Source organism: Ornithodoros turicata, chromosome 2 (genome assembly GCF_037126465.1).
Source record: "Ornithodoros turicata isolate Travis chromosome 2, ASM3712646v1, whole genome shotgun sequence".
Classification (NCBI taxonomy): domain Eukaryota; kingdom Metazoa; phylum Arthropoda; class Arachnida; order Ixodida; family Argasidae; genus Ornithodoros; species Ornithodoros turicata.
In genome coordinates this window covers 97,277,128-97,283,654 of record NC_088202.1, presented here as the reverse complement: position 1 = coordinate 97,283,654, position 6,527 = coordinate 97,277,128, and positions in this window count along the sequence as shown.

The window sequence follows — 6,527 nt, the reverse complement described above, 5'->3', positions numbered from 1 at the left end:
GCCTTTAGCTTGTCATCGCTAGGACTGATGGTGCCTCCGTCCACCACGAAGCCGAGAAGGCTGATCCTAGGCGATGCCAGCTGTACCTTGCGGGGGTTAATGGTTAGCCCCGACTGTTTCATCCTTGCAAGGACGATAGACAGGTGTTCCAAGTGTTCCTGAACATTTCTGGAAAACACTACGACATCATCCATGTACGCCATCGCGAAATTGTACTTCGCATCTCTTAATACGGTGTCCATCAACCGCTAGAAACTGGCTGGTGAGTTAGACAGACCGAAAGGCATCCGTATGAACTCGAACAGACCCCTATGACAGGTAAAGGCTGTCTTCGGGACATCCTCCGGGGCAACTTGGATCTGCAAGAACCCTCTGCTACAATCAAGCGTTGAAAACACCGCAGCGTTGCCCAGGGAATACATGATTGATTCGATGGACGGGAAGGGATAAGAGTCCCTTACATTACTGCGTTAAGTCGACGACAGTCGACGCATAACCTTGCCGTACCATCACGTTTCGGAGCCAGGACGACAGGAAACGCCCAAGGGCTCTGGGATCTCTGAACTGCACCGGTTTGGAGCATTTCTTCTAGAGAAGCGTCTAACAAAGCACGCTTATGTACGCTCAAAGGTCTTGGATTACAACGCCAGGGCCTAGCGTTACCCGTGTCTATGCTATGCTGTAACAGAGACGTCTTACCGGGTTTTTCCGTAAAGATACCGTCGTACTGCCGCAGTACTTGTTGAAGCTGACGGCGCTCCTCCTCAGGACCATGGAATGACCCCAAGACAGTCGGGAGTGCAGACGGTTCGGTGGAGACTGCTGCAGCTTGCTGTGCCGTGCAATCGTCCGCTGCCGTGGCGAAGGGGAAGAACCCTGTCGAGCCGTGGTATACGTATCCTCCATTGGGCAGGTCCAGCGCCAACTTGTGCCGGATGATGAAATCCCTGCCCAGGATGACAGGCACTGCCAGGCCAGGAAGGTGGACGAAGCGCTGCTTTCGCCGTCTCCCATCGAAACGGAGCCAGAGCACAACTGCAGATTGTGCTGGAATGACGTCATTGGAAGCAAGACGAAGGGTGACCTCAGTAGTCTGCAGAACTACTTGTCTTTGCAGGCAGTGCTCGTAAACACAGTCGCCGATGAGAGAGAGTGTAGCTCCCGTGTCTATAAGGGTGATGTAGTTTCTGCCCAAAATGCGAACTGCGATATTTGGTTCTCTGTCCTGAATGCCATTCCGAACAGAGAGAGCAAAAGGAGCTAATGCGTCTCCTTTGGTTGCCTTGCTGCTTGCAGAGCCAGCTTTTGCATGATCAGGGCCGCTGCTAGCGACCGTTCGTTCGCTCTCTCGGCAGATAGCCGACGTCGTTAAGCGAGCGTTCATGGACGTCGGCTGCGGCCGTTTCCCGTTGCCACATTACGGGTATTCCGCCGTCGGTACAGACAGTCCCGACGGAAATGTTCGGGGCTGCCGCAATTCCAACAGCCGACGGACCTTTGCGGCTGCGGGCGCGGCAGACGCTGTCGTTCCCGCTGCCTGTCAGTAGTTTCGCCAGCTGTATTGCCGGGTTGACCACGATAATTAGGCAGGACGGGTCTGTCATGGCTCGTTCCTGCGGGGATCGCCCTCTGTCCATGACGGAAGGGATCAATTGCTCGGCGGGATGGCTCCGCATAAGGATTGCGGTGGTGCTCATCCTGTCCCACTGCAGGTAGGCGTTCGACCGAGGCTGCTCCCACTGACCACGCACAGCGTGGTTCTAACGCCCATTCAGGCGGCGGCGGGGGCCCGATATTCGAGTTCGGCTAGGAGGTCGCCCTGTATGGTACGAGCCTCCTGCGCCAACGCTTCAAGACTATCAAAGCGATGGGCTCGAAGGTAGGGCCGGAAGCGGGGGTGGCACTGACGGATAGCCCGTGCTACTCGCTGCTGCTTTGTTGCAGTTGGTTCTGCTCTGCTGTACAGCTCTTGCAGGGCCCGTACGAATTCTGCCAACGTCTCATCTGGATGCTGAGTACGTTTGTGCAGCTCCTCCAGGATACGATATTCGTAATCCGGGGGAAGGAATTTGTTTTTAAACCACTGCTTGACGTCCTGCAAGGACGTGAATCTCGACTGCAGTCGAAGCCAGCGGGCGGCGTCTCCTACCAAAGCAACCTGCAGGAACATTTGTGCATTTGTGGGAGCCTGTTCCCACTCTCGGGGGCAAAGCCCGTTCATTCGACTCCCGTGGAAAGCGAGGCACAAATGCAAATACAAGATATACTTAACAACCGCTGCTTTAATGGCTCTGTTACAGTCTGTTCCTGCGCGCTTCCAGGTCCACCGTGTTGAGGTCCGTTACCGTGTGCTTCCACGTCCACACTGACCCCAAAACCCTTCGTCGTCCTCCCTTTTTACCACCTGTCACTAACTTCCTCGTCGTCCTCCAACCTCCCAACTTCTTCGTCCTCTTTTTCCCCACAGTGGATAGCAAAGAAAATCTCGTTGGTAAGACTAGAAAAAAAAAGCCGGTAGAAACAAATGAGTTAGCGAAACCAAGACACTGTTCTCAACGTTGCAGGTTTGATTGGCGTGCGATGACGCCAGCAGTTCCGTGCACGGTCCGAATTGCTCCAGTGCACCCCCCCCCCCCCCCGCGGGGGATGTCAAATAGGAAGTGCTGTGTGCTGAGGATTCGACGAACGTTAAGGAGCCCTCAGATGGGCAAAATTTAATCTAATAATCATACTTGTTCTCCGAAGAAAAGGTGCAAAGTGTTGTTATCATTGTCCTCTACCCCCTTCCCCTCCACTTGCACTCTATTACACTCAGTTGGATTGCAAGCCCAAACTCGCATCTCCCTAGTCGTGTCGTGCACGCCTTGCGTCACATGTAGCTAATGTTAGCTGATTACATGCACTTCAGTACCATTCGTTTGAGGAAGTCTCTGGTATAGACCACTTGCACTCCTACGTCATCGATTACGTTTCGCCGCCGCGCAAAGCATGCTGGTGAGCACCTATCAACCTTATCAGCCTTTTCGGCCTATCAGCAGACGCGTTTTTCCCGCTTCTTGCCAACCAGAGCAAAATATAACCTCGAACCGGTCTTCTCGGGACGCCACATGTTTGTAAACAGAAAGTGGTCTATATGCTTACCGCTGTGCTATACGCACGGAGGACAAGTAAGGAGACCGAAGTCGGCTCCCAAATGACTGCCCTAGTTCCACGAATATTTTGCGGCCGTGCGGTGGCGCTCCAGTTCCTTCGTAGACTACCCAAGGTAAATATAGATGGTAGCGAAGCTTGCATTGGCCACCACGTCTTCAATGGCGGCCATAATAAAGACCGTCAGCGCCATCCATCCGTTGCGGGGCAAACTACAAATTCCGTCATAATGACGTCACCTGGTACGTCACCATTACACATAGCGCGGGCCGGGCGCTCGCCCTGCGCGTTCGTTCAATCGCGATGTCGAGCCGCGGAATATCACAACCGCTGTTGAAAGCAAATCCAAGAGCAAAAACTTATAAACAATTTGTAAACAAGGAAGAATCAACACTAGCGACATGTGTGCAACAAAGGACACAGGAGACCAGGTGGGGGCTCGCTTTCTTTTATCACATGTAAATTCGCCATGCCGTTGTAAACAGTATAAATACCCACATGAAACAATTGATGTTCTGAGGCTGGAACATAGTGACTTTTCAGTGACTTCCACCTTTCATCATAAATACCCACGACAGAATAATGCGCAAAATAACCAGTATGACAGTCCAAGTACTGAATAAGCACGAAAGGATAATGTACAAATTCCAGCAAACACAGTTCGGGCCCAGGACCTTAATGTCCAATGCATGCTGCTATAGCTGTCCTCATCTGGAACTTAACTTTCGACACATCTCTCGTACAAAGAAGGTGGAAGTGCACATATTTGCATTTGAAGATCACATTATATGATATTTGCATACTGTGTTGTGCTATGTTTGTCGACAGTTTTTGGCACTGTAACGAATGCTATGGGGAAAAAAAGAAAGACAGAAGTTCATTAGCTCAGTTTAGAAGTCTGTGATACTTTATCTTGCAAAACAGCCACAATAGTATCATCTTCAAGCAATGACAACCTTGTTCAGTGTGTACACATTCTGCTGATGACTACTTCTACTTTGATTACAATAACATTTTTGTATTAAAAGCATGTCAAAGCATCGATAATGTTCTGTGCTTCTGCTATTTTGTGCACATTTTGCCATGTGGTGTAGATTTTTAAGCTGCACAAGGTGCTTAGCCCTGCACATAACTGCGACATTCTTGCGACAACTTCTTCTATATATATATATATAAAGAGAGGAAAATGGGGGAAATGAGGGGAAAGAGGGGGTATATATATATGTCTGTAACTCAAACATCGCCATGCCAGTACTGGACAGCTGTTTCGGCCTTCTTGGGCCTCATCAGCAGTACGCAGGCAGGCAACGTTTGAGTGGATGGCGTCAGAAGGTCCTGATGGTCAGACCTTCTGACGCCATCCACTGACGCAAAGTCCGAAGCAGCACTCACCCTGCCCAGGAATTTTCCCTCAAAACGGACAGGGACCAAATGAGAATGACAGCACCACCCGGACTTGGCCTTCTGGTATATTCCCGTATCTGACTCACCGACAACCGCCTGTAGCGTACTTTGTACCGATGATGACGTCACGTACCAAACCTATTTAAGCAATCTGTAACCGCCTGTGCATCTTTTGTCCTGACGAAGACAGTGCCACTGTCAAAACGTCGACCGCCCCCCTTTTTTTTTATTTAACTTTTAATTTCTTCCCATTAAATGAACTAGTGTTCCTCAGTTCCCTAAAATCTGTTGTCCGCGTATCTATAGATCTATCTATCTATCTATCGATCTATCTATCAGATCTATATCTATATGTAGATATAGATACAAATATAAAAATGAGCGATGTATGTGTATGATGTAAATGTATCTGTACTTACTGGCTTTGCATTGCGGCCTCCAGAGGTGTTGCTAACAGGACCATTGCTGTCTTGCAGAGACGCAGTGCTTGTGCCGACCCAAGAGCGTGTTACATCCCTACGCTGTGCCGATGAGAGCCAACAAGCTCGAAACGGCCGTCCACAGCTGGGATTGTGGCACGCTTGAATTGTAAATATATATATTTATTATATTATCATTTATTTGTTTCTTTAATGGCTTTTTTCCTGCATTACAATTCACTGGCTTGCACTGTGGCATTGAGGAGTGCTCAGTCACCCTCCCAGGTGTATATCGCTCGCTGAGTGACCCCTGGTTTGCCAATTCGGAACGATGCGCAGCTACCCAGGGCCGACGAGCCGCAAACACGGCGAAACACGTGTCCTCTGGTGCTGCCGCATCGTTCCATTAGTATCTGTTTCTCTGCGTGCAGCCATAGAAGCCATATTAATCTGTAAGTTTGAATTTCAAACACGTCTAGTATCATTTATTTGTTTCTTTAATGGCTTTTTTCCTGCATTACAATTCACTGGCTTGCACTGTGGCATTGAGGAGTGCTCAGTCACCCTCCCAGGTGTATATCGCTCGCTGAGTGACCCCTGGTTTGCCAATTCGGAACGATGCGCAGCTACCCAGGGCCGACGAGCCGCAAACACGGCGAAACACGTGTCCTCTGGTGCTGCCGCATCGTTCCATTAGTATCTGTTTCTCTGCGTGCAGCCATAGAAGCCATATTAATCTGTAAGTTTGAATTTCAAACACGTCTAGTATCATTTATTTGTTTCTTTAATGGCTTTTTTCCTGCATTACAATTCACTGGCTTGCACTGTGGCATTGAGGAGTGCTCAGTCACCCTCCCAGGTGTATATCGCTCGCTGAGTGACCCCTGGTTTGCCAATTCGGAACGATGCGCAGCTACCCAGGGCCGACGAGCCGCAAACACGGCGAAACACGTGTCCTCTGGTGCTGCCGCATCGTTCCATTAGTATCTGTTTCTCTGCGTGCAGCCATAGAAGCCATATTAATCTGTAAGTTTGAATTTCAAACACGTCTAGTATCATTTATTTGTTTCTTTAATGGCTTTTTTCCTGCATTACAATTCACTGGCTTGCATTGAGGAGTGCTCAGTCACCCTCCCAGGTGTATATCGCTCGCTGAGTGACCCCTGGTTTGCCAATTCGGAACGATGCGCAGCTACCCAGGGCCGACGAGCCGCAAACACGGCGAAACACGTGTCCTCTGGTGCTGCCGCATCGTTCCATTAGTATCTGTTTCTCTGCGTGCAGCCATAGAAGCCATATTAATCTGTAAGTTTGAATTTCAAACACGTCTAGTATCATTTATTTGTTTCTTTAATGGCTTTTTTCCTACATTACAATTCACTGGCTTGCACTGTGGCATTGAGGAGTGCTCAGTCACCCTCCCAGGTGTATATCGCTCGCTGAGTGACCCCTGGTTTGCCAATTCGGAACGATGCGCAGCTACCCAGGGCCGACGAGCCGCAAACACGGCGAAACACGTGTCCTCTGGTGCTGCCGCATCGTTCCATTAGTATC